Source organism: Bos taurus, chromosome 16, assembly GCF_002263795.3.
Source record: "Bos taurus isolate L1 Dominette 01449 registration number 42190680 breed Hereford chromosome 16, ARS-UCD2.0, whole genome shotgun sequence".
NCBI classification, from domain to species: Eukaryota; Metazoa; Chordata; class Mammalia; order Artiodactyla; family Bovidae; genus Bos; species Bos taurus.
This window is the reverse complement of record NC_037343.1, coordinates 35,483,808-35,511,261: the sequence shown is the minus strand read 5'-3', so window position 1 is coordinate 35,511,261 and position 27,454 is coordinate 35,483,808. Positions and strand designations below refer to the sequence as shown.

Below are 27,454 nucleotides of genomic sequence, written 5' to 3'. Positions count from 1 at the left end.
GAAGTGATGGGACTGGATGCCATGATCTTCGTTTTCTGAATGTTGAGCTTTAAGCCAACTTTTTCACTCTCCACTTTCACTTTCATCAAGAGGCTTGTTAGTTCCTCTTCACTTTCTGCCATAAGGGTGGTGTCATCTTCATATCTGAGGTTATTGATATTTCTCCCGGCAAAACTACACATAAAAGAACAAAATCAGAACACTTCTTAACACCATACACAAAAATAAACTCAAAGTGAATGGAAGTCCTTAATAGAAAGCCAGACACTATAAAATTCTTAGAAGAAAGCACAGCGGAATATTCTTTGACATAAATCACAGCAGGATCTTTTCTGACCCACCTCTTAGAGTAATGAAAATTAAAATAAATAAATAAATAATAAAATAAATAAATAAAAATAATAAATAATAACGGGATCTAATTAAACTGAAAAGCTTATGCACAGTATAGGAAATAATAAACAAGACAAAAAGACAACCCTCAAAATGGGAGAAAATATTTGCAACAAAGCAACTGACAAAGAAATAACCTCCAAAATACACAAACAGCTCATGCAGCTCAATATCAAAAAATAAAAACAAATACCCCAATCAAACCATGAGTGGAAGACCTAAATAAATATTTCTCTAAAGATGACATACAGATGGCCAAGAGATAAAGATGCTCAACATCAGTAATCATTGCTAAGTCACTTCAGTCGTGTCCAACTCTGTGCAACCTCATAGATGGCAGCCCACCAGGCTTCCCCATCCCTGGGATTCTCCAGGCAACAACACTGGAGTGGGTTGCCATTTCCTTCTCCAATGCATGAAAGTGAAAAGTGAAAGTGAAGTCACTCAGTCTTGTCCGACCCTCAGCGACCCCATGGACTGCAGCCTACTAGGCTCCTCTGTCCCTGGGATTCTCCAGGCAAGAATACTGGAGTGGGCTGCCATTTCCTTCTCCAATGCATGAAAGTGAAGTCGCTCGGTAGTGCCCAACTCTTAGCGACCCTATGGACTGCAGACTACCAGGCTCCTCCGTCCATGGGATTTTCCAGGCAAGAGTACTGGAGTGGGTTGCCATTGCCTTCGCCACACAGGTCAGAATAGCCATTATTTAAAAAAGTACAAACAGTAAATACTTGAGAGGGTTCAGAGAAAAGGAAATACTCATGCACTGTAATGGAAATGTAAATTGATACAGCCACTAAGGAGGTTTCTATTATCATATGGCCCAGAAATCCCACTAACAGGCCATACCCAAAGAAAATCATAATTCCAAAAAACACACGTACCCCAGCGTTCACTGCATCACTACCCACAATAGCCAGGATATGGAAGCAATCTAAATATCTATCGACAGAAGAAAGGATAAAGAAGATGTGGTACATATATATGATGGAATATTTACTCAGTCACAGAAAGAACGAATTTGGGAAATTTGTAGAGACATGGATGGACACAGAGATTGTCATACAGAGTGAAGTAAGTTGGAAAGAGAAAAATATTATATATTAATGCTTATATGTGTAATCTAGAAAAATGGTATAGATGATCTCATTTGCAAAGCAGAAAGAGAGACACAGACATTGAGAAAAAACATGGACACAAAGTAGGTAAGAGTGGGTAAGATGAATTGGGAGATTGGCATGGACATATATACACTATGGCTACTATGTATAAAATACATAACTAATGAGAACCTACTGTATAGCTCAGGGAACTCTATGCAGTGCTCTGCAGTGACCTAAATGGGAAGGAAATCCAAAACAGGGGATATATGTATAGCAGATTCACTTTGCTATACGCAGAAACTAATAAAACACTGAAAAGCAACTATACTCTAATAAAGATTAATAAAGTAAGTAAATAAGTTTAAAAATTTTTAATAATAAATAGTAAACTAAGACAAACAGAAATTCTCTAATTTTATCTGGAGACATAGTAACATAATTCAATGCTAACAAATATCATCATCAAGAAATCAAAAATAATAAAATTATTATGATCTTTACCCAAGGATGATGTCAGAGCTTCCTGATGAGCTTGACTAGAAAGACCAGTAAAGAATCTTTCCTGAATTAAAAAGTTTATATCTCAAAAGGATTAAAAAGGAAATCAGATGTCAAAACTTGTCTGGGTATTTCCACAGTCCAAACTATTCCAATTAAATGCAGAAAGACTTGCCAATATCTTCCCTTAGCAGAATTTGCCAATCACATCTTTCAATGGCATACTCAAGGTCATGTGATTTCACTCTGTTGATCTCTACACATTATTTCCACGGCATCTCCTTTACTGGCTTTCTGCTGCCCTCAAACACGCAAGGATTATTATTAATACTAATTTAGGGCTTTGTTTGGTTTTTTCTTGCCCTAAAATTCTCTCAACTATATTTAACCATGGCTAATGATTTATGTTTAAATTATGCCAATCTCATATAAAGCATTCCTTGAAAACCCAATCTGAAAAGTTTTTGACTCCATCTAGTCTTTCTTTAGATTTTCTGTCAAGTTTGAGATTGTCAATCAATTTTGAAAAATTCTCCATTAGTCTCCTGTCAAATATTTCTTTTTTCTCTGCTACTTTACTCTTTTTCCATACGTTCTAATTTCTTATGATTAGACCATTTGAAATTCTGCCCAGGTTTCAAGTAGCTTGTTTCATACTTTTTTCTTTTTTTCTCTTTATTTTACAGTTTGGATCATTTGTTCACTTTTCATTTGTTCAATATACTGATCCTTTCCTCTGTTTGCTATTAAGTTCATCAAGTATTTTTTTATTTTGTAGTTTTCATTTCTAGTATAGTTTTTGGCTTTTTTTTAATATCTTGTATCTCTCTGGTGAAATTGCCTGTATGTTTACATATTATGTCCCCTTTCCCCTGATCCTTTAATGAATTATATTATGGGCTTTTGAAGTCTGTCTGATAATTCCATCATCTAGTCCATCCCTTAGTCCACTTTTATTGACTATTTCCTCTCTTTACTTCGAGTCATATTCCTTCTATCTCTGCACACTTCATAAACTTTTATTGTGGTTCAGACATTGTAGGTAAAATAATATTAGAGGCTAAAGAAAATAATTGTAATTCCCAAGAAAGAATACATTGTTTCTTCGGTCAGGGCAGAGTTCAAATAATCTGTAGTTGAGATGCATCTGGGCTGAAATTTAGCTTTAGTCACAGTTACTTCTGCACTGACTTCAAAGGTTTAAAGACATGATTAAGACTTTCCCTTCAGCAAGAATGGCCCGTTGGCAAGTCTATAAGAGTTGCTAAAGTTCTCCTTTAGCACTCAGCCACTCAATTTTCAAGCTCTGAAATATCTCTACTTACTTTTCAGTCTATCTTCTAGTTTTTTCGTTTGTTTGTTTGGGTCTCTAGGGAGGTATCTTTTTTATTCCAGTCCCACTAACAGCTCTGTGCACCTCAAGATCTCTCTCTTAGCACTACTACCTGACCCCTAGTCTTTGGAAAGCTTTTCCAGTACATTCTGTGAAGTCCCTAATTACTCTAGGGAGATGATCTCAGCTTTCTTGCCTCACTTGCAGCCTTCTATTGTCCAGTTGCTCAGTCACATCTGACTCTTAGTGACCCCATGGACTGCAGCATGCCAGGCATCCCTGTCCTTCACTATCTCCCAAAGCTTGCTCAAATTCCTGTCCACTGAGTCAGCAATGCCATCCACATCTCATCCTCTGTCATCTCCTTCTCCTCCTGCCTTCAATCTTTCCCAGCATCAGAGTCTTTTCTAATGAGGCAGCTCTTCGCATTAGATGGTCAAAGTATTGGAGCTTCAGCATCAGTGCTTCCAATGAAGGTGGCTACTACAGTACACTTCACAAAGGTCTAAAACCCCTGAGAGAGAGATGTCTTATCCCTCGTGCCCTACCCCCAGCTTTCAGTAGTCTTCTGACTTGTATTTCAGGAAGGCCTCTCATATCTCAGAGATAAGTGAGTTCAGCAAACTTGTTCTGATGCCATAATTTGGCACTGTATCTCTGTACATTTGGTGAAGGGCCCTAGAAAAGAGCTGGCAAATGGGTGCAGATAATCTGTGTCTGGAGCTCCTTGGAATTATAATCTTTCATGCCAACTTACACGCAACTGTCAAAAGTTAAGCTGGTTTCTCTTTATCCTTTTGCTTATGGTAGATTTTTCCTCTCCTAATGATCTACCAAGAATGAAAGTAACTATGAGTCTCTCCTCTCATAAAAACAGCTTTTGGCTGTCTGGCATTTAGTTAATTTCGCTTTCTTTTCATACTCAGTTCTGATAGATTTGAAAGATTATAATACTGTAGAGTATGTGGCTTGATGTCAAAGTTAGTGTGGGAGTGATATTCCCTTGTAACTTCCTACATCCAACCAGAAATTGTCATCTTTATATTTTCAGCATCTGGACTGGCGCTGATACTTGGTAGCCACTCAAATTTTAATTGAATGTGCAAAAGGAGGAAATTAATACTAGACACCACTTTCTAATGTGTAAATGTGCAAACTTTTACTGAATGTGTAAAAAGAGGAAAGTGATATTAGACACAATTAGACACCAAATTGCTTGTGCTACCCAGACACCTAGCTGGACAAAGATTAATTAAATTAAACTTCCCCTGAACTTTTTGAAGAAGTAACAACACAAATAACAGAACTATTCAAATAACTTTTAGTAATAATGCCATTCCAAGGCAATTTCTACCTGGAACTATTATTTATTGTGATTTTATACCACAGATATCTGCTGTAATTTTATAGATGAAGAAATATCCATTTAATCTATGAAATATGATTATGATATTAACTGAGAAGGCTAAACTCTAATGTATTTAGGTGGAAAATAAAGAAATTAAGTCAGAAAAATTTTAATGGATGGTTTGAATTGGCTTATTACTCATGACTTTCCCAGGTTTAAAATGAATACAATTATATTACTAGTAAAACCTAATTACTGCCCATGGAAATGCCCTGTGGTTACATTTGGTATTTCTTCCCAATCTCATGACTGACAATGGAAAACTGCAATCCTAAATTTCTCCTGGTTTATATTAAAATGAGAAATTATATTAAATTATCTGTATCATTCACTTTCTAAATACATTCTTTCAGATCATACCACAACCAGAGCACTAAGACCTTTCCTTATACAGGATAGATTGATTGTTCAAGTTAACTTTGGCAAGGTGGATGCACTCCTGTATTATCTGGATAGCCACTTGGATTTATTGACAGAAGTGAAAGTTAAGAGTCAAAACAGTGTACTATAACTGTACTCATGGCACCCAGTACGGAGGAAAGTTAGGGGTGGCTCAGCATAACAGATCTTCACCATGAAGACTGAGTATAGCTGACACTTCAGAAGCGACCACAGTCATACATAAAAGCCACAGACCAGCAATAATGTTTTGATGCAGGACAGACAAGACATTGCTAAGTACTTACTAATTCTATGATGAGTGAAAGAAGCTGTCTATCTTTTCTGAAGAAAGGTAATATTTAGTAGGAAGAGTCTGTGTAATCAGTTGTTTGATTTCTAACATACCCTTAACAGGATACTAGCTTATACAGTCTTAGACTTGGTCACCTTAGGAGTGTGTGAACTTCCTATTTGCATCTTATTTTTCTGAGGATGTTTTTTAAAATTTTACTTTATATTGGAGTACAGCTGATTGACAATGTTGTGTTAGTTTAAGGTGTACAGCAAAGTGATTCAGTTATACATATACAAGCACCCATTCCTTTTCAAATTCTTTTCCCATTTACATAATTACAGAATGTTGGGCAGAGTTCCCTGTACTATACACAGTAAACTTTTGTTGGTTATCTATTTTAAATATAGTAATGTGTACATGTCCATCACAAACTCCCAATTTCATCCCTCCTTGTGACCAGAACTTTGTTGTTTTTGTTTTGTAAGTAAGTTTATTTCTATCATTTTTTCAGATTTCACATATAAGCAATATCATATAATATTTGTCTTTCTCTACCTGATTTACTTCACTTAGCATGATAATCTCCATGTCCATCCATGTTGCTGCAAATAGCATTAGTTCATTCTTTTAACGGCTGAGTAATAGTCCATTGTATCAATATAGTTGCTGTACCACATTATATTCCCACTGACAGTGTATGAGAGTCCCCTTTTCTACACACTCTCTCTAGCATTTACTGTTTATAGATTTTTTGATGATGCCCATTTGGCTTGGTGTGAGGTGCTATATCACTGTAGTTTTAATTTTCATTTCTCTAATAATTAGCGCTGTTAAACATCTTTTCACATGCTTCTTGGCATATTGAGGTGCATGAGCTGTTCATAAATTTTGGAGACTCTTTGTTGGTTGTGTAACTGAAAATAAATATTTTCTCCCATTCTGTGAGTTGCCTTCTCTCTCTCTCTTTTTTTTTTTTGGTTTCCTTTACTGTGCAAAAAAACTTTTGAGTTTGATTAGGTCCCATTCATTTACTTTTGTTTTTATTTTCATTACTGTGAGAGATTGAAAGATGACTCCAAAAAGATACTACTATGAATTATGTCAAACAGTGTCCTGCTTATGTTTTCCTCTAAGAGTTTACTCTAAAACTTATATATCCAATCTTATATCCAACTTATATCCAATCTTACATATAGGTCTTTAATCCATTTTGAGTTTATTTTTATGTGTAGTATTAAAGCATGCTCTAACTTCATTTTTTGACATATAGCTGTCCAATCATCCCAGAACCATATATTAAAAAGATTATCTTTCATCAATTGTGTAATCTTCTCTCCTTTGTTGTAGACTAATTGACCATAGGTGCATGGGTTCATTTCTGGGCTTTCTAATGTATTACATTGATCTAACAAAGGTCCGTCTAGTCAAGGCTATGGTTTTTCCAGTAGTCGTGTAGGGATGTGAGAGTTGGACTGTGAAGAAAGCTGAACGCCGAAGAATTGATGCTTTTGAACTGTGGTGTTGGAGAAGACTCTTGAGAGTCCCTTGGACTGCAAGGAGATCCAACCAGTCCATTCTAAAGATCAGTCCTGGGTGTTCACTGTAAGGACTGATGCTAAAGCTGAAACTCCAGTACTTTGGCCACCCCATGTGAAGAGTTGACTCATTGGAAAAGACTCTGATGCTGGGAGGGACTGGGGGCAGGAGGAGAAGGGGACGACAGAGGATGAGATGGCTGAATGACATCACCGACTCTATGGACATAAGTCTGAGTGAACTCCGGGAGTTGGGATGGACAGGAAGGCCTGGTGTGCTGCGATTCATGGGGGTCGCAAAGAGTTGGACATGACTGAGCGACTGAACTGAACTGAACTGATGTTTCTGTTATTTTTTCCTGCCAGTACAAGACTGTTTTGACTGCTGTAACTTTGTAGTATAGTCTGAAGTCAAAGAGCCTTTTCCTCCAACTGTTTTTCATCTCTCAAGATTGCTTTGGCTATTAGGGGTCTTTTGTGTCTCCATACAAATTCTAAGATTTTTTTGTTATAGTTCTATGAAAAATGCCACTGGTAATTTGTTAAGGATTGTACAGAAGGTGTGAGTTGCCTTGGGTACTGTAGTCATTTTAACAATATTGATTCTGCCAATCCAAGAACATGGTATATCTTTCCACCTGTTTGTGTTGTCCATGATTTCTTTCATCAGCATCTTACAGGTTTTAGAGTACAATTCTTTTGTCTCCTTAGGAAGCTTTATTTATAGGTATTTTATTCTTTCTGATGTGATGGTAAGTGGGATTGTTTCCTTAATTTCTCTCTCTGATCTTCCATTGTTAACGTATGCAAATACAACAGATTTCTGTATATTAATTTTGTTTCCCATCATTTTATTGAAATCATTGATGAGCTCTAGGAGCACTAGTAATTTTCTGGTAGCGTCTTTAGAATTTTCTATGTAGTATCATGTCATCTACAAACAGTGATAGTTTTACTTTGTTTCCGATCTGGATTCCTTTTATTTCTCTTTCTTCTGTGACTGCTATAGCTAGGACTTCCAAAACTATGTTGAACAAAAGGAGCAACAGTGGACATCCTTGCCTTATTCCTGATCTTAAAGGAAACGCTTTCTACTTTTCAGTGTTGAATATGATGTTAGCTATAGGTTTATCATATACAGCCTTTATTATGATAAAGTATTTTCCTTCTGTGCCCACTTTCTGGAGAGTCTTTATCATAAGTGGGTGTTGAATTTCATCAAAAACTTTTTCTGGATCTATTGAGATGATCATATGGTTTTTATTCTTAACTTATTGATGTGGTGAATCATACTGAATGATTTACAGATATTAAAAAACCCATGCATCCCTGTAAGAAATCCCATTTGATCACTGTGTATGATTCTTTTAATGTATTGTTGAATTCAGTTTGCTAGTATTTTGTTGAGGACTTTCGCAACTATCTTCATCAGTAATACTGGCCTGTAATTTCCTGTTTTTGTGGTATCTTTGCTTTTGATATCAAGGTGAGGTGGCCTCATAGAATGAGTTTGGGAGAATTCTTTCCTCTTCAATTTTTTGAAATAGTTTCAGAAGATAGATGTTAACTCTTCTCTAAATGCTGGATAGAATTCACCTGTGGGTCCACTTGGTCCTGGACTTCTGTTTATTGGAAGACTTTTAATCACAGTTTCAGTGCCTGTGATTAGCCTGTTTATATTTTCCATTTATTCATAGTTCAGTCTTATGGGATTGTACATTTGTAAGAATTTGTCCATTTTTTCTGTTTCCATCTTTTGGAATATAGTTACCTGTAGTAGTCTTTTATGATTTTTTGTATTTCTGTGGTATGCATTGTAACTTCTTTTTCATTTTTAATTTTATTGAGTTGAACCTTCTCCCTATTTTTCTGGACAAGTCTAGTTAAAGGTTTCTCAATTTTGTTTATCTCTTCAAAGAACCAACTTTCAGTTTCCTTAATCTTTTCTATTGTTTTCTTCCTATTTTGTTTATTTCTGCTCTGATCTTCATTATCCCTTTCCTTTTGCTAATTTTAGGCTTTGTTTGTTCTTCTTTCTCTATTTGCTTTTGGTATAAAGTTAGGTTGTTTATTTGTGATTGTATTGCCACAAACTTCCCTCTTAAAATTGCCTATCCTGCATCCCGTAAGTTTTGAATCATTGTGCTGTCTGTTGGGTGGAGCTACTGGTGGCCTCTGGGAAGGTTCATGCCAATGAGTACTCCCAGAATGCTGCTGTCAATGTTTATGTCCCCACCCTGAGCCAAAGCCAGCCCCCATTTCTTCAGGAGACTCTTCAACACAAGCAGGTATGTCTAACCTATTCTCTATAGGATCACTGCTTTTTTCTCCTGTGTCTTGGTACACATGGGTCCATGTGTACACTTTCCAAGGGTTGAGTTTATGTTTCCTCCAGTCCTGTGCAATTCCTGCCATCAAACCCCACTTAGATTCAAAGCCAGATTCTCTGGGTGCTCCTCCTCCCATTGCCAGACCCCTAGGCTGGGAAGCCTAACATAAGGCTCAGAACTTTCACACCAGTGGGAAAACTCCTGCCAAATAATTATCTTGTAGTTTGTGAGTCAGCCAACTGGCGGGTATGAGATTTAATTTTATCATGATTGCGCCTCTCCTGCAATCTCACTGTGACTTCTTCCTTGTTTTTGGATGTAGGGTATCTTTTTGGTAAGTTCCAGAGTTTTGTCCATGGTTGTACAGCAGTGAGCTGTGATTTTGGTGTTCTCATAAGAAACGCATGTCCTTCTACTCCGCTGTCTTGAGTTTTGTGTCTCTCTATTTGCATCTTATAGTAGCTTAAGATATTTTTAAAATCTTCTGTGATAGGAAATGTTGGCCACAGTTGAGGGCACCTTTCTCTCTCTTGTAGCAATTAAGATTAGCTAGTAGGTCTTTATTAATGGCCTGAATAGAAAAACAGAGTTAAGAGCAGGCAAGGTATTCATCTATAAAAGCTTTCCAGGGACCTCCTTTCAGTGATCTCATAGAGCCCTACTTGAACACAACAGGGAAAGAATCAAGCTTGCATGCTTTAAACTAGCCAGTCTAAGCACTGCCATTCCAGATGGCATTTTAGCTACTTCTCCCTTGCTCTTTTCACTCAGTTCTTTCACTTGTATATACATTTCTTAAAAAGTTATAGTAGGAAACAAAACCAAGTCAGTAAAACAAAGACCTGGCCTCCTCGATGGCTCAGCAAGAATCCACCTGCCAAGCAGGTGACACAGGAGACACAGTTTCAGACCCTGGGTCAGAAAGATCCCCTGGAGGAGGAAATGGCAACCTGCCCCAGTATTCTTGCTTGAAAAATCCCATGGACAGCAAACCCTGGTGGGCTATAGTCCATGGGGTCGCAAAGAGTTGGACATGACTAAAGTCACTGAGCACACAAAAGAAAAACCTACTTGCTTATTAGAAGTACCTATCATTCAAATGGAGACTTAGTTATTTGAAGATTTTAATGAATATAGAAAGGTGACTTACATGGGCTTGTGTGGGTTAAATCAACACCAAAATGATCCATGCTGATGGCTGAGAAATAATCATGTGATTGTATGGGAGACACTGAGATGATCCAATTATTTTATCACCCTACCCTATTTAAGGGGGGCTTCCCAGGTGGCACTATGGTAAAGAACCCCCCTGCCAATGCAGGAGACATAAGAGACGTGGGTTCAATCCCTGGGTCAGGAAGATCCCTTGGAGCTTTTTCCGTTATAACTCTTGTGTCAATAGTGGGAACCACAGGGGTTACAGTGAGATTTGTCCTACAGAACTTGGAAATGAAGTAAGAGACATTAAGATCAGCTCAAAATGGATCAGAACACAAAATGCTCTAGGGACCCCAAAAATATTCTATAAACAGTTCAGACTAAAAACAATTAACTTAGAATAACTCCTGTCATTAGTATACTTAGCTCCTGATAAAGCCTGAAAGGTTAATATTATTCTACTGACAGGCACAGATATATCTCTTTCTGATCAAAAAGGAAAAATACAAGTCTTACAGCAGAGTGAAAAATGGCTTGGAAGTGCTGATTTTATTTCCAATTCTCAATTCCCTGTTTCATTTGGCTAAATGGGTTTCAGGAGCAATGCTGACAATCTGGTAAAATTTTCATATTCAAGCAATAACATGAATCATCTTAAGGATCCTATTCTGTTGCTTCATTTTAGTTTAGTGAATGTTCAGACAAGCAGTGTTTGTGGAGCATCTTCTCTGGTTCTGAAGAAAAACAAATGAATTGCAATGGTCCATTTCTCCCAAGGAAACCACAATGTGCTACCTGACCTATGAATATCACCTTATAATGGAAATCAGTGGCTAAACTGAAGGGTGACTCTAATGGAATTTTCAGGCTCTGGTAGAGAATATATTTTGAATAAACAAGTTCATTTCTTTTTGTTTCAGTTCTTTTTCTAAATAGCATGGGCACAGAGAAAAAAAGAGAGACAGAGCTAACAGTATCCCTCTTACCTCTGCTGACAATCTCTACTACTAGTTTCTAAAAATATATCTTAAAATAATACAGAGTAGCATGTCACTGGATTTTTTGTTTAAAGTATATCTTTGAAGTCTTTCCAAATATTACTGTTGGAGGTGCTGTATTCTTTTAATAGCTATAAAATCTCCCAATGCATGTATATACTATAACTTAATATTATAATTCATTTAAATAGATCTCTAATGATTGCATTTACATATTGCTTTGATTCTTTTGCTGTTAAAAGCACTGGTGCAATTAGGGGGAGGTGGGTAGAGAACAATAGAGGGTACTGCTCCAATGTCTTCTATTTCTGCTGTAGATAATTTGCTGAACGTCTAAAACTGGGCTCAGTTTTTTTCATCATATTATACCCAAATCATTTTTTCTAATTTTGAGAACTACTAAAGTTACTAGAATATACAGCTATTTTGATTGTTTTCATCAAAAATTTTTGGCACTTGAATCCTGGGTTCTAGGCTTCCTTTGGTTATGAAAATTTTTCTTAAATTGCATCTTTAGTTTTTTTTTTTCCATTTCATTGCTTCTTTTTTTCAGAAATAGTAAATATGTGTATGCTGATTCATTTTCTCTTCCATATTTATCACTTTTTAAAATCATTATAACTTTTGCTCATCTTATTCTGCTTGTTTTCCTCAATGCTGTCACACTTATGTTTTTAACCACAGTTTTCAAACGGCATTATTTGGTTACAACTGACATACAAAAGTTGTACACATTTAAGTATTCAACGTTTGAGTCTGGAGATAAGTATATACTCACAGAACCATCACCATAATCTATGCTTACATATTCAATACTTACAAAAGTTTCTTACTGCCTTCTCTATTTACTTTTATGATAAAAAACAGTTAAGATCTACCCTCTTAATAAACTTTTAAGTCTACAATAGAGTACTGTTAACTATAGACAAAATGCTGAATGATTGATCTCTAGGACTTATTCATCTTATATAATGAAAATTTCTCCCTTCATGGATGACAGACTTGTCATGGCAAAGGGGCTTGTGTAACTCGATGAAGCTATGAGCTATACCTTGCAGGGCCACCCAAGATGGATGAGTCACAGTGGAGAGTTCTGAAAAAACATGGCCCACTGGAGGAGGCAACGGCAAACACTCCAGTATTCTTGCCACAAGAACACCATGAAGAGTATGAAAAAGCAAAAAGCTATGATACCAGAATATGAGCCTCCCAGGTCAGAAAGTGTCTAGTATGCTACTGGGGAAGAGTGAGAGCAAATACTAATAGTTCCAGAAAGAATGAAGCAGCTGGGCGAAAGCGGAAATGATCCACACATCAGTTGTGGATGTGTCTGGTGGTGAAAACAAAGTCCAGTCCTGTAAAGAACAATACTGAATAGGAACCTGGAATGTTAGGTTCATGAATCAAGGCAAATTGGATATGGTCAAGTAGGAAATGGCAAGAATGAATATAGGCATGTTAGGAATCAGTGAATTAAAATAGACGGGAATGGGTGTATTTAATCCAGATGACCATCATATCTACTACTGTGGGCAAGAATCCCTTAGAAGAAATGGAGTAGCCCTCACAGTCCAAAAAAAAAAAAAAAAAACAGTTTGAAATGCAGTACTTGGGTGCAACCTCAAAAATGACAGAATGATCTCTGTTCGTTTCCAAGGCAAACCATTCAATATCATAGTAATCCAAGTCTATGCCCCAACCATTAACACTGAAGAAGTTGAAGTTCTAAGACCTAAAAGACCTTCTAGAACTAACATCAAAAAAAGATGCCCTTTTCATCATAGGAAATTGAAATAGGAATTGGAATTGAAAAGTAGGAAGTCAAAAAATACCTGGAGTAATGGGCAAGTCTGTCTTGGAATACCTTGGAACAAGCCAAAGGCTAACATAGTTTTGTCAAGAGAACACACTGCTGCTGCTAAGTCGCTTCAGTCATGTCTGACTCTGTGCGACCCCACGGACTGCAGCCTACCAGGCTTCTCCGTCCATGGGATTCTCCAGGCAAGAACACTGGAGTGGGTTGCCATTTCCTTCTCCAGTGCATGAAAGTGGAAAGTGAAGGTGAAGTCGCTCAGTCGTGTCTGACTCTTAGCGACCCCATGGACTGCAGCCTACCAGGCTCCTCCATCCATGGGATTTTCCGGGCAACAGTACTGGAGTGGGGTGCCATTGCCTTCTCCCAAGAGAACACACAGGTCATAGCAAACACCCTTTTCCAACAACAAAAGAGACAACTCTACATATGGACATCACCAACTCTACATATGGACATCACCAGATCACCAATACTGACATTAGATTGATTATATTCTTTGCAGCTGAAGGTGGAGAAGCTCTATACAGTCAGCAAAAACAAGACTTGGGGCTGACTGTGGCTCAGTTCATGAGCTCCTTGTTGCAAAATTCAGGCTTAAATTGAAGAAAGTAAGGGAAACCACTAGGCCATTCAGGTTTGACCAAAATCAACTCCCTTATGATTATACAGTACAGTAGAGGTGACAAATAGATTCAAGGGATTAGACCTGGTAGACAAAGTGCCTGAAGAACTATGGATGCAGGTTGAAAAGGAGGCAGTGAACAAAACCATCCCAAAGAAAAAGAAAGTGAAGTGGTTGTCTGAGGAGGCTTTAGAAATAGCTCAGGAAAGAAGACAGTCAGTCAGTTCAGTCAGTTCAGTCACTCAGTCGTGTCCAACTCTTTGCGACCCCATGAATTGCAGCATGCCAGGCCTCCCTGTCCATCACCAACTTTCGGAGTTCACTCAAACTCACGTCCATCGAGTCGGTGATGTCATTCAGCCATCTCATCCTCTGTATTCCCCTTCTCCTCCTGCCCCCAATCTCTCCCAGCATCAGAGTCTTTTCCAATGAGTCAACTCTTTGCATGAGGTGGCCAAAGTACCGGAGTTTCAGCTTTAGCATCATTCGTTCCAAAGAACACCCAGGACTGATCTCCTTTAGAATGGACTGGTTGGATCTCCTTGCAGTCCAAGGGACTCTCAAGAGTCTTCTCCAACACCACAGTTCAAAAGCATCAATTCTTCGGCACTCAAATTTCTTCACAGTCCAACTCTCACATCCATACATGACCACTGGAAAAAACCACAGCATTGACTAGACGGACCTTTGTTGGCAAAGTAATGTCTCTGCTTTTTAATATGCTATCTAGGTTGGTCATAACTTATGAAAAGCAAAGGAGAAGAGAAATATATATCCAACTGAATGCAGAGTTCCAAAGAATAGCAAGGAGAGATAAGAAGGCCTTCTTCAATGAACAGTGCAAAGAAATAGAGGAAAGCAACAGAATTGGAAAGACTAGATAAGAAAAAAGTGAAAGTCGTTCGGTTGTGTCTGACTCTTTGTGACCCCAAGGACTATACAATTCATGGAATTCTCCAGGCCAGAATACTGGAGTGGGTAGCCATTCCCTTCTCCAGGGAATCTTTCCAACCCAGGGATCAAACCCAGGTCTCTGCATTGCAGATGGTTTTTTCACCAGCTAAGCCACCAAAGGAAGTTCGTTGATAAGAGATGGTAAGAATACATAGAAGGATGATACAAAAAAAGGTCTTAATGACACAGGTAATCATGATAGTGTTGTCATTCACCTATAGCCAGATATCCTAGAGTGTGAAGTGGGCCTTAGGAAACATTACTACAGACAAAACTAGATAGAATGCCAGCTGAGCTATTTAAAATCATGAAAGATGATTCTGTTAAAGAACTGCACTCAATATGCCAGCAAATTTGGAAAATCCAGCAGTGGCCACAGCACTGGAAAAGGTCAGTTTCCATTCCCATCCCAAAGAAAGGCAGAGCTAAAGAATGTTCAACTACCAGAGAATTGCGCTCATTTCTCATGCTAGTAAAGTTATGTTCAAAATCCTTCAAGTTAGGCTCCAGCAATATGTGAACTGAGAACTTCCAGATGTACAAAGCTGGGTTTAGAAAAGGCAGAGAAACCAAAGGTCAAACTGCCAACATTCGTTGGAAAAGGAAAAAGCAAGGATTTCCAGAAAAACATCTATTTTTGCTTTACTGACTACACAAAAGCCTTCGACTGCATGAGTCACAACAAACTGGAAAATTCTTAAACGGACGGGAATACCAGACCACTTTTTCTGCCTCCTAAGAAACATGTAGGTGGGTCAAGAAGCAACAGTTAGAACCTAACATGAACAAGTGACTGGTTCAAAATCAGGGAAGAAGAATGGCAAGGCTGTATATTGTTACCCTGTTTATTTAACTTATATGCAGGGTACATCATGCAAAATGCCCGGTTTGATGAATTACAAGCTGAAACCAAGACTGCTGGGAGAAATATCAATAACCTTAGATATGCAGATGATACCACTCTAATGGCAGAAAGTGAAGAGGAACTAAAGAGCCTCTTGATGAAGGTAAAAGAGGAGAGTGAAAAGGCTGGCTTAAAACGAAAAAGTAGAACCAGTGACAGATTTCATTTTCTTGGGCTCCAAAATCTCTGCAGACAGTGACTGCAGCCATGCCACTAAAAGATGCTTGCTCCTTGGAAGGAAAGCTATGACATCCTAGACAGCATATTAAAACACAAAGACATCACTATGCCAACAAAAGTAATAATATACTCAAAGTTATGGTTTTCCATTAGTCATGTATGGAGGTGATAGTTGGACGATAAAAAAGGCTGAGCACCAAAGAATTGATACTTTCAAACTGTGGTATTGGAGAAGATTCTTGAGAGTCCCTTGGACTGCAAAGAGATCAAACCAGTCAATCCTAAAGGAAATCAACCCTGAATATTCATTGGAAGGACTGATGATGAAGTTGAAGCTCCAATACTTTGGCCACCTGATGCGAAGAGCTGACACACTAGAAAAGACCCTGATGCTGGGAAAGATTGAAGGCAGGAAGCGAAGGGGATGACAGAGGATCAGATGGTTGGATAGCATCACCAACTCAATGAACATGAGTTTGAGTAAATTCCAGAAGATAGTGAAGAACAGGAAAGCCTGGTGTGCTGCAGTACATGGGGTCACAAAGAGTCAGATATGACTTACTGACTAAAAAACAAAACAAAAAATCTTCAATTATCTGGGATAAAAATATCCAGGAATGCAAATTTTGGAAAGGTAGAATAATAGTTGCAAGTTTATTTTCTTAGGAATTTGTCAAATTATTTTTCAGCATGTCTATAGCAATTTGCACTCCCACCAGCAATGTATGAATCATCTAGTTTCTTTGCATTTTCCCCATTATTTGCTGTTGCTACTGTTTTCTTATTTTATTCGAAGCTGTATAGTTGCTTCTTATTGTTGGTTCTAACAACAATAAGGTTCATTTCCCTTATAAGCAATGATGTTGAACATATTTTTATATATTTGTCATTTGTCCTGTGAAAAATCTCATTTCTTTTGCCATTTTTTAAATGCATTGTTTGGTTTTTCAAAGATGGATCATGACAGCTCTTTATATACTCCTAGTAGTAGTCCTTTGTCAAATATATTGTTTGCAAATATTCTTTCCTAATCCAAAGCTTGTCTTTTCATTCTCTTAACAGGGTATTTCAGAGAGCAAAAGCTTTTAATTTTGATGATGTCCACTTTTATTTTTTCCCTTTTATATTTTATGCTTTTAATATCTTTCTTAACTCTTTATTTTGAAAGTTTTCTCCTAAGTTTTTCTTCAAAGCTTTATCAGTTTACTTTATATTTAAGCTCATAATCCATTTTCAGTTAATTTTAGTATGAGAAGCATGAGAGGTTGAGGTTCACTTTTCCTCCCGAGTGTCCAATTACCCCATCACCTTTTGATGAAAATGCTACCTTTCCTCCTTCAAATTGTGCAATTTTGTCAAAAATCAGTTGGTCATATTTGTATGGGTCTGTTTCTGGTTACTGTATTCTGTTCCATTAATCTATGTATATGTCCGTCTTGACAATACCACACAATCTTGATTACTGTAGCTATATAATAAGTCTTAAAATTGAGAAGACAGATTCTTCCAACTTTATCCTTCTTTTCTGAAATGGTTTTAGCTATTCTAATTCCTCTGCTTTTCATTATAAATCTTAGAGCATTCTTGCCTATATCTACAAAAATATTTGTTGGCATTTTGATAGAAATTATATTACACCTATATATCAATTCAGGGGAGAACCGACATTGTTAATGTTTTGAGTCAACCAGTCCATGAACATATGTCTCTCCATTCATTTAAATCTTTGATTTACTAGATCAGCATTGCACAGTTTTCAGCATATATCTTGTTTCATTATGTTTATATATAACATTTCAATTTTATCTTTAGCAGTTGTAAATGGTATTGCATTTTTAATTTTGGTGTTCACAATTTTCACTGCTATGATAATAGAAATACAAGTGAGTTTAAGATTTGTATCATATATCCCATGATCTTGCTAAACTCACTTCATAGTTCTAGGAGCTTTTTCATAGATTCCCTGGAATTTTCCACATAATCAATCATGTCATTGGCAAACAGAGACCTCTTCCTTTCTAACTGAATGTCCTTTCCTTTTCTTGAGCTACTGTACTTGCCAAAACTTTAAGCACTGTGCTGAATGAGAGTGGTGAGGGTAAACATCTTTGCTTTGTTCAATTTTAGAGAGAACTCCTTTCTCTTCCAAACTTTGATATACTGTACTTTCATTTTCATTCAGTCTATATTGTTTAACTATTTCCTATTTGTCTTCCTTTTTGACTCATGATTTATCTGGTACTATGCTGTTTAGTGGCCAAGTGTTTGGAGATTTTCCTATTATTATTTTGTTATTAATTTCGTTTTTGTTGTTATTAATTTCTAATTTGTTTCCACTGTGGTCAAAAAACACACTATTTATGGGTTAGATTATTTACAGTTTACTGAAAGGAGTTTTATGTCCTAAGATGTGGTCTATCTTGGCACTGTTCCATAAGGATTTGGAAATGTACATATATATATGTGTGTGTGTGTGTGTGTGTGTGTGTGTGTGTGTGTGTGTGTATATCTTTATATACATAAGATTGAAGGCAGGAGGAGAAGGGCACGACAGAACATGAGGTGATTGGATGGCATCACCAACTCAATGGACATGAATTTGCACAAGCTCCATGAGATGGTGAAGGACAGGGAAGCCAGGCATGCTGTAGTCTATAGGGTTGCAAAGAGTCAGACATGACCGAGGGATTGAACAAAAGTATATATCTTACTTACAGAGTATTCTTTAAATATTGATTAGATCCTGCTGGTTGAAGGTGTTGCTCAGTTCTTCTACAACCTTGTTGTTTTTCTATCCAGTTGTTCTAATCCACTTTTGAGAGAGAATTGTTGAAGTCTCAAGCTAAACTGTAGATCTGTCTACTTCTCCTTTCAATGTTATGAGCTGTGTTTGAAATATTTCACAACCACTTTTTGATGCATACATATTTCAGACTGCTATCTTTTTGCAAGATTGACATTTTTATCATTACATAATGTCCCCCTCTGTTTCTAGTAATTTTTGACCTTGAAGCCTAATTTATATAATATTAATATAGTCACTTATTGTTTCTTTTAATATTTGTATAAATTTTTCTATTCTTCACTTTCTATCTGTTTATTATTGTGTTTGAAGTCAGTTCCTTATAGACAGTGTATAGTTGGGTCATGTTTTCAGATCCACTCTGCCAAACTCTGTTTTTATTGGTATACTTGATGAGAGGGTAACTAAAAGGCACAAAGGCCAGGGGTCTCCAAATGGAGGAAATAGGCTGCAAGCGTCAGACATTTTTTATCTCTCTTAAGCGGCAGGAGGAAACAAACTAGTGATATATTTTTTTTTCTCTTCCCTTCTCTATACAAATTTTAAAAAGTTTCTCTTAAAATACTGTTGCCATAATGACACCTGGTTCCACCTGAAGTTAACTATTCTCAAACCTTGAGTTAACCAATGCATTTTTCTTATGGAAATGTCTGTCTTAAGCCATGTTAATGTACTATGCATTTACTCCAGACTCTGTCTTCAAGTCGGTTCCGCCTAATGGCTCAGAACCTACTTGACAAACCATTATATTATACTCAGATATTGTTCCCCTAATCTACGTAAACGAAACTATTTGTATGGTAATCTGCCCTTCTACAAGATTCAAGTCAATCATGGCTTGGGATGACTCATCTGGTGCCAAGATTATCCCAAAATACATTTTATGGATGAGGGACCTGGTGCCATTCTGAGTTTTAAGACATTCCTTTCTTTCATGAACAAACTGGTAGTGACTATATAACATCCAGCTGAAGACTAACAGGGGGGTACTCTTTCTGCCCCCTTCTGATGCCTATGTCAGAAGCTTTCTCTATCTCCTTTATGCTTTAATAAAACTTTATTACACAAAAGCTCTGAGTGATCAAGCCTCGTCTCTGGCCCCAGATTGAATTCTCCTCCGGAGGCCAAGAATCCCAGCGTCTTTTCGTGGTTCAGCAACAACCTTTCACTGAGTGATTTATTTTTAATGTAATGATTGACTGAAATGTTAGGTCTTAAGTCTGCCTTTGTAATTTTTTTCTGTTTTTTACATATGCTTTAGTTATCCTGCCTTCCTGTGGATTATTCGAATATTTTATAAAACTTCATTTTGATACCTTTACAGTCTTGTTAGGTGAATTTCTATGAGTAATCCTTTTTGTTGCTTTAAGGTTTTACATTATAGACACATAATTTACCAAAATCTACTTGGGTATCATTATTTTACCAACTTGAGTGACATACAGAAAATTTAACTCACTTTATATATCTTTATCCTCTTTTTTTTTACAATATAGTTGCCTTCAATATTTCCTTCATATACACTTAGCCACATTAGACATAGTTGTAGTTTCTGCTTCAACTGTCAAATATAACACAGAAAACTGAAGAGGAGAAGAAAAATTACTGTATTTACCCATACTTTCACTTAACATGTTCTTTGCTCCTTCCTGATATTTTAAGATTCCATCTTTTATCACTTACTTTCAGTTTATTTTTTAACATTCCAATGCCAATTTATTTTTAAAAGGGTTCTGTGTAATTCTATGGTTTCTTTGCCCCCCTCCTTTTTCATATAATTGTACAACCACTAAATATTACATAGGTTGTAATGACCTGGATTGGGAAGATCCCCTGGAGGAGGGCATGACAACCCTCTTCAGTATTCTTGCCTGGAGAATCTCCATGTAGGCTGGTGGGCTACATCCCATGGGGTCACAAAGGGTCCGACACAACCAAGTGACTCAGCACAAGCACAATGATCTTATACTATTACCAGTCACTCGGGAAAAATTTCCCCCCTCCCAACAACCATCCTGGGGGAACTAAAGGTCCTAAGAAGAGGCCAATTCAACATGGCCTCTACCCTGGTAGGAATGAAAAGATTTAAAAAAAACAAACAGAAATTGACTAAGAGGTATGTGGCCACCGTCTCTTAGGAGTGAGGCTCTGACTGTTGCCTAGCGTTGTGAAAGCCTGTAGCATGCAGTAGGGCAACCGCAAGACCTTGCAGCCACATCTTCCTCACACCAGTATGTCCATGTCACAACCCAGGTGTCACAAAATTCCTTCAGCAGGATTCTCTTCCACTGCTCTGTTATATGCATCTGGTCATAGTTGTCCACATGCTTCACCTTTTATGACAGGTTTTGGATCTCAACCTCTAGTTGAATCTACTGGTATTCAGTTTCTTCCTGAGTCCAGACTCCACACAGTATGCACACAGGTGTATGTCCTGCAGGGTATATATCAACACTTGTCCAAGAGCTGGCATCCTTCAGTAGGTACTACCAATCGATCCGTGTGTCCAGATTATTCATGACCCTCTCCTGAATCTTCTCATGAATCCACTGGTATGTCTGTGCCTCTCTCAAAGTAAAACAAGAATGTCTCGAGGGGTTCCCTAGCCTGGGCTTGCTGTCTCTGATTGACAATGTCAGAGTTCATCTTGTACCTTCTTCATGACTCATAGTACTCTTACGCTCCCGTGGGTCGTCCAATCTCCTAGACATATCCAGCAAAAGTCATGTTTACACTTGGGAGCATTGCATGTGATTGCAGTCTTCATTCTTATCAATGCAGATGTTGTGCTTGGGACAGTCTTCAGTGTGAGCACTAATGTAGTGGCCGACTCAGAGTCATCTGCACACTTTGAGATCCATTTCCAGATTGTGGCGCAGTCTGTGGAGGCATGATACATCTGATGACACTTAAAACAGAAGATTTTGTTGCACCACTGGCACTGTACTTGGTGAGCTCAGGGCTCCTGTACCCGGATAACCATGGGGCAGTCTGCATGACACAGCTGGAGCTGGCAGTGACTCTCCATGAAATCCCTGAAGATGTAGTGCCTGTATTTGTCTCTCGATTCTTCACTGAGCAGCAACAGAAACACGAAGTCCTCTGGTGTTCGAAGCGGGGAGTCCTGAGCCATGCAAGAGACACCCACACCCAGACCATCCTTGATAAGTACTGAGCAGTACTTCTCCAAGTGGCTGTGGCAAAACTTGTGCTGACAGGCTAGAGAGAGTAGGTTTTCCTTCCACACAAACTGCATACACATTGTGCAGTGGGGACAAGTTTCAGTGAATGGATTGAACTCAAGTCTCAACGAGAAGCTGAGCGGAATTAGACTTGTATTAGTCCAGTATCTCTGTGACTTGCCACTGGAAATTAATTAATGTAAGTTTAGCAACTCAATGAGGTACCTTTAGGACCGAGGCTAAAAAGCTGGTCATACATGCTCACCAAGGGCACCCTTGGACTCCTTGAAGCTGCTCAGCTTCTCTTGATGCTCGAGTTCAGCCCAGTCCATCAATTCAAACTAATTGCAGCATCTTTTCCTTAAAACTGTACTTTTTTTTGCATACACTTTTTCTTCTTTCTGCCCTGTGGACATTCGCCACCTAGTAAATGCCCATTCATATTTCAAAATTTAGTCCCATTGTCCAGTTATCAGGAAATATTCCCTGATTCACAAGCTTGATTTATTTGTCTTCTGCTTTCCCTTAATAGCCTTTCCAGGCTTCTATCATAATACTCACCATGTCGTACAGTAACATCTAGTAACCTTCCTCAACAATTAGATTCTATACAACTCATCCAATTTTATAGTTTCAGATTCTATGACACAGTAGTTGTTAAATAAGTGTTTAACAAAAGGGTGCACTTATCTCATTTATTGACTGAAGAAATATTTACAGAGTAACCTCAGAGCATATTTAGAAAGCACATGGGTTCCTGAGTCCATATTCTAAGTGAGAGAAGCCTTCATCATATTTCAGTTTTTCAGGTGCATCAGAGATCAAACAGACTCTCAAACAACCTGCTTGGAGGGGAGACTGGGAATGGCAGGGAAGACAACAGGGTTGAGGCACGACTGTGCCTGGTGCTGCTTAAGTGAGAGGAGAAGCTATGGAGGCAAGGGAGAGCACAGAGGCACCTTCCACCCAACGCACCCACACTGGAAAGGGGTGTTGTCATCACTTATCCAAACTCGGCAGGAATCCTCTCTCAAGGAATTTCTTATCTCACCAAAGAAGATATCATTAGAACATATACAAAGGTTAAAGCAGCGTTGCATCTCAGTCTTCTATCTCAGTTTTTATGTTCTAGTTCATTGCAAATGGGGCTTCCCTGGTGGCTCAGAGGGTAAAGCGTCTGCCTGCAATGTGGGAGACCCGAGTTCGATTCCTGGGTCAGAAAGATGCCCTGGAGAAGGAAATGGCAACCCACTCCAGTATTCTTGCCTGGAAAAGCCCATGGACGGAGAAGCCTGGTAGGCTACAGTCCATGGGGTTGCAAAGAGTTGGACACGACTGAGCAACTTCACTTAACTGCAAACACATATGAAAATCTCCCTTTAAAATCAAATGCTGGGGCTTCCCTGGTCCAGTGGTTAAGAATCCGCCTTGCAAAGCAGTGGACACCTGTTCGATCATTGGTCCGGGAGGATCCCATATGCCATGAAACAGCCAAGCCAGGGTGTGGCAACTTCTGAGCCCACACGCTGCAATTACGGAAGCCCAAACAGCTAGAGCCCGTGTTCCACAACGTGAGAAGCCATGCCAACGAGAAGCCCGTGCACCACAACTAGAGAAAGCCCACATGCAGCAACGAAGACCCACCAGTCAATAAATACCTAAACCTTTTTAAAAAATCAAATGCCACATTAGCAAGTAGGGTTCATATGTACAAGTGTTTGTAAATGAGAAGTATGTATTTTAGGGAGTGCATATGCAATAATGTCTCATCCACAACTGCTATAGGCAAGATGATCAAGAGAAAAATAGCAGCAGCTGATGCCAAATGTACAACTCAGATGGTTTGAAAACAAAGTAGCATTCCAAAGAACGTGGGCAAACTTCCCTCAGACACAGTCCACTAGCCAACAGATTAAATTTTTAAGATACATGAATAACTTCTTAACAAAAGCTTACCAAAAGATAGCAAAGACTTAAAAAATTAGAATAGTTTTATGAAATCCAAATACCTAAACATCTCTCCCATTATTCACTATCTCTGAGTGCAAAATAAAGATTTTCTGTTTCTTTTTCTTTTTTTGCAAAGTAGAAAGGAAATTTTGGCCTCTTCTTGTTAGATTGATTTTTTAAAAAGATAATGAGAAAAACAAATATTGTATATTAATATATATATGTATATATGTATACATACATATATACACATACATATATACATATATATAGATCCAACCAGTCCATCCTAAAGGAAATCAGTCCTGAATGTTGGAAGGACTGATGTTGAAGCTGAAACGCCAATACTTTGGCCACCTGATGCGAAGAACTGACTCACTGGAAAAGACCCTGATGCTGGGAAAGATTGAAGGCAGGCGAAGGGGACAACAGAGGATGAGATGGTTGGAGGACATCACTGACTCAATGGACAAGAGTTTGAGTAAACTCTGGGAGTTGGTGATGGACAGGGAGGCCTGGCATGTTGCAGTCCATGGGGTCGCAAAGAGTCAGACACGACTGAGCGACTGAACTGAACTGAATATATATAGAGAGAGAATCTAGAAAAATGGTACTGATAAACCTATGTGCAGGGCAGGAATAGAGATGAAGACATAGAGAACAGACTTGTGGAGAAAGCAGGAGAAAGGAGAGGGTGGGGTGAACTGACATATATACACTGTCTCTGTATACATATATACATAGAGAGTAGCACTGACATATATACACTGTCTCTGTATACATATATACATAGAGAGTAGCACTGACATATATACACTGTCTCTGTATACATATATACATAGAGACTAGCACTGACATATATACACTGTCTCTGTATACATATATACATAGAGAGTAGCACTGACATATATACACTGTCTCTGTATACATATATACATAGAGAGTAGCACTGACATATATACACTGTCTCTGTATACATATATACACAGAGACTAGCACTGACATATATACACTGTCATGTGTAAAATAGGTGGCTCGTAGAAAGCTGCTGTGTGACACTGGGAGCTCAGTTCAGTGCGCTGTGACAACCTAAAGGGGTGGGATGGGAGCAAGGGAGGGAAGCTCCGGAGGAGGGAATATATGTCTACTTCCAGCTGATTCACATTGTTCTACAGCAGAAACCAACACACCATTGTAAAGCAATTATCCTCCAATTAAAAGCAAGTATTAAAGAAAGAGAATGCACTTTGTACTCAATTGCACATTAACTGAACACCTCAGCATAAATTTATCAGAAGTAGGGGATGTGGGAGGAAGACAAAGAGGCTTTATAATTGATCTGATCTGGATTTTGATACCAGTTTTGTCACTTCATAGTCATGTGAGTCTGGATAAATTCTGTAAACTCTCCAAAGCTCAGTTTTCTCAACTGTCAATGGGAAATAAGCGTAGACATTACATGGCTTGACTAGATCAGATCAGATCAGTCGCTCAGTCGTGTCCGACTCTGCGACCCCATGAATCGCAGCACACCAGGCCTCCCTGTCCATCACCAACTCCCAGAGTTCACTCAGACTCACGTCCATCGAGTCAGCGATGCCATCCAGCCATCTCATCCTCTGTCGTCCCCTTCTCCTCCTGCCCCCAATCCCTCCCAGCATCAGAGTCTTTTCCAATGAGTCAACTCTTCGCGTGAGGTAGCCAAAGTACTGGAGTTTCAGCTTTAGCATCATTCCTTCCAAAGAAATCCCAGGGCTGATCTCCTTCAGAATGGACTGGTTGGATCTCCTTGCAGTCCAAGGGACTCTCAAGAGTCTTCTCCAACACCACAGTTCAAAAGCATCAATTCTTCGGCGCTCAGCCTTCTTCACAGTCCAACTCTCCCATCCATACATGACCACAGGAAAAACCATATGGATTTTAATAAATAAACTTATTTATAAATATGTGTATATTTGTGATCACTCCTTTTTAATGTGACATTGGCACTGAAAAGGAGACCCCCACCCACGTATGCAATTGACCAGAATGGTAACGGTCATATGCAATGGCACAAGTAAAGCATCGTGCACCTGGCCTAGTGTGCTACGTGCACTCATGTTCTGTTTCCACTCACCCCACCTCTTTTCCCAGATTTCTATTGAGAAAATGGCAAGGTAAATAAGGTACTTCCTTCCTTAGTGAATTTAGACTGGCAAAGGGGTTAAAATGTACACAGATTAAGCCAAATGAACGCAGAATAACCCACATGTTAAGAGAACACAGGGATAAAGATTTGGGGCCAAGTTCCCCTGCACATCAGGATCAGTTCACACAAAGGCCATTTTAGATGGGCTTCACAGAACCATGGGGTGCTTCTGATGTGTGACTTACAGTTAATAAGTCTCACAGCTGAAGTAACATGTTAACACAGAAAGAGAAGCTAAGGCAGATGGTTCTCCAATAATGAACCCTAAAGAATTTCCACTGGTCACCAACTTGCAGAGCTGAACTGAGGATTGTGACTGGCCAGAACATGGTTTACTGCCTAAAATGCGACAGTGTTACCAGCTTCAGCAGAGATCAGACATTCCTTATTCTTCTAATTCCACCCCAAGGAATTCTCAGTATTCAAAGTACTAGGAGCACTCCTTCTGTAGTGCAGTCAATGAGAGAAATTGTGTCTTGGCTTCAACTTTAATCCATTCTATTCTTTCCTCAACTTTCTATAGAAACTAATTCCTTAAAACAAGAATAGAGGGTGTAAACAGGATCACTTAAGACATAAAGCACTTCTTGAAAGGGGGTATGATTTTACAAAGCAAAACACTATAAGGTGGCTTGTACAGCAAAGTCTGAAGAGCCCTGATAACATTAGGAGACATCAGGGTTGTGGATTTTCATGTGCTTTGTCCATTTATTAGTGCATTAGAGAGACAAACAGTGAGGATAGAAGAGGATCCCATTAATCCGACAGACCAGTGCAGGAATTAGAAACTGCTCATAACACCACCAGTCCAGGTTGTGGGTGTGAGAAGACATTATAAGCACTCAAGCCAAAAGTGGGTGGATCCATGGACAAGCCCATGCCCCTGCTTACAGCCAAATGCTTAATCTTCACTGAACATTCCTCATTCTAGGGAAAATAAAGGGATAATAACAGAAATAAGAGAGGGAGGACAGAGGAAATAAACCATGTGTCCTAAAGAAACAGTATAGGGATAATCATCTTTAAAATGCAATGGAAAACTACACCTCTTTAAAATTACTGACTACACAGACCAGTAGATTTCAAGTAAGTTACAGTACATTCATATGATAAAACATTTTGCAGACATTAGACACATATTCTTAAATAATATTTAATGCACCAGAAAGTGCTTAAAACATAAAGTAAAAAGAGCTGATGTAAAATCTGTACATACAGTGTTTATCAATATCACAAAACTAAAAGTTTGGCATGTGTGTTAGTAGCTCAGTTGTGTCTGACTCTCTGCGACCCCATGGACTGTAGCCAGCCAGTCCTCTGTCCATGGAATTCTCCAAGCAAGAATACAGGAGTGGGTTGCCATCTCTCCAGGGGATCAAACCTGGGTCTCCTCCATTGCAGGCAGATTCTTTACCATCTGAGC

At 38.5% G+C, this 27,454-nt stretch overlaps 1 protein-coding gene and 1 pseudogene across 5 annotated transcripts in view; both read right to left on the bottom strand.

Moving 5' to 3' along the window:
- Positions 1-27,454, bottom strand: part of RGS7 (regulator of G protein signaling 7) — a 486,948-nt gene that overhangs the window by 371,453 nt on the left and 88,041 nt on the right.
- On the bottom strand, positions 183-27,454 carry LOC132342457 (E3 ubiquitin-protein ligase ARIH2-like; annotated as a pseudogene).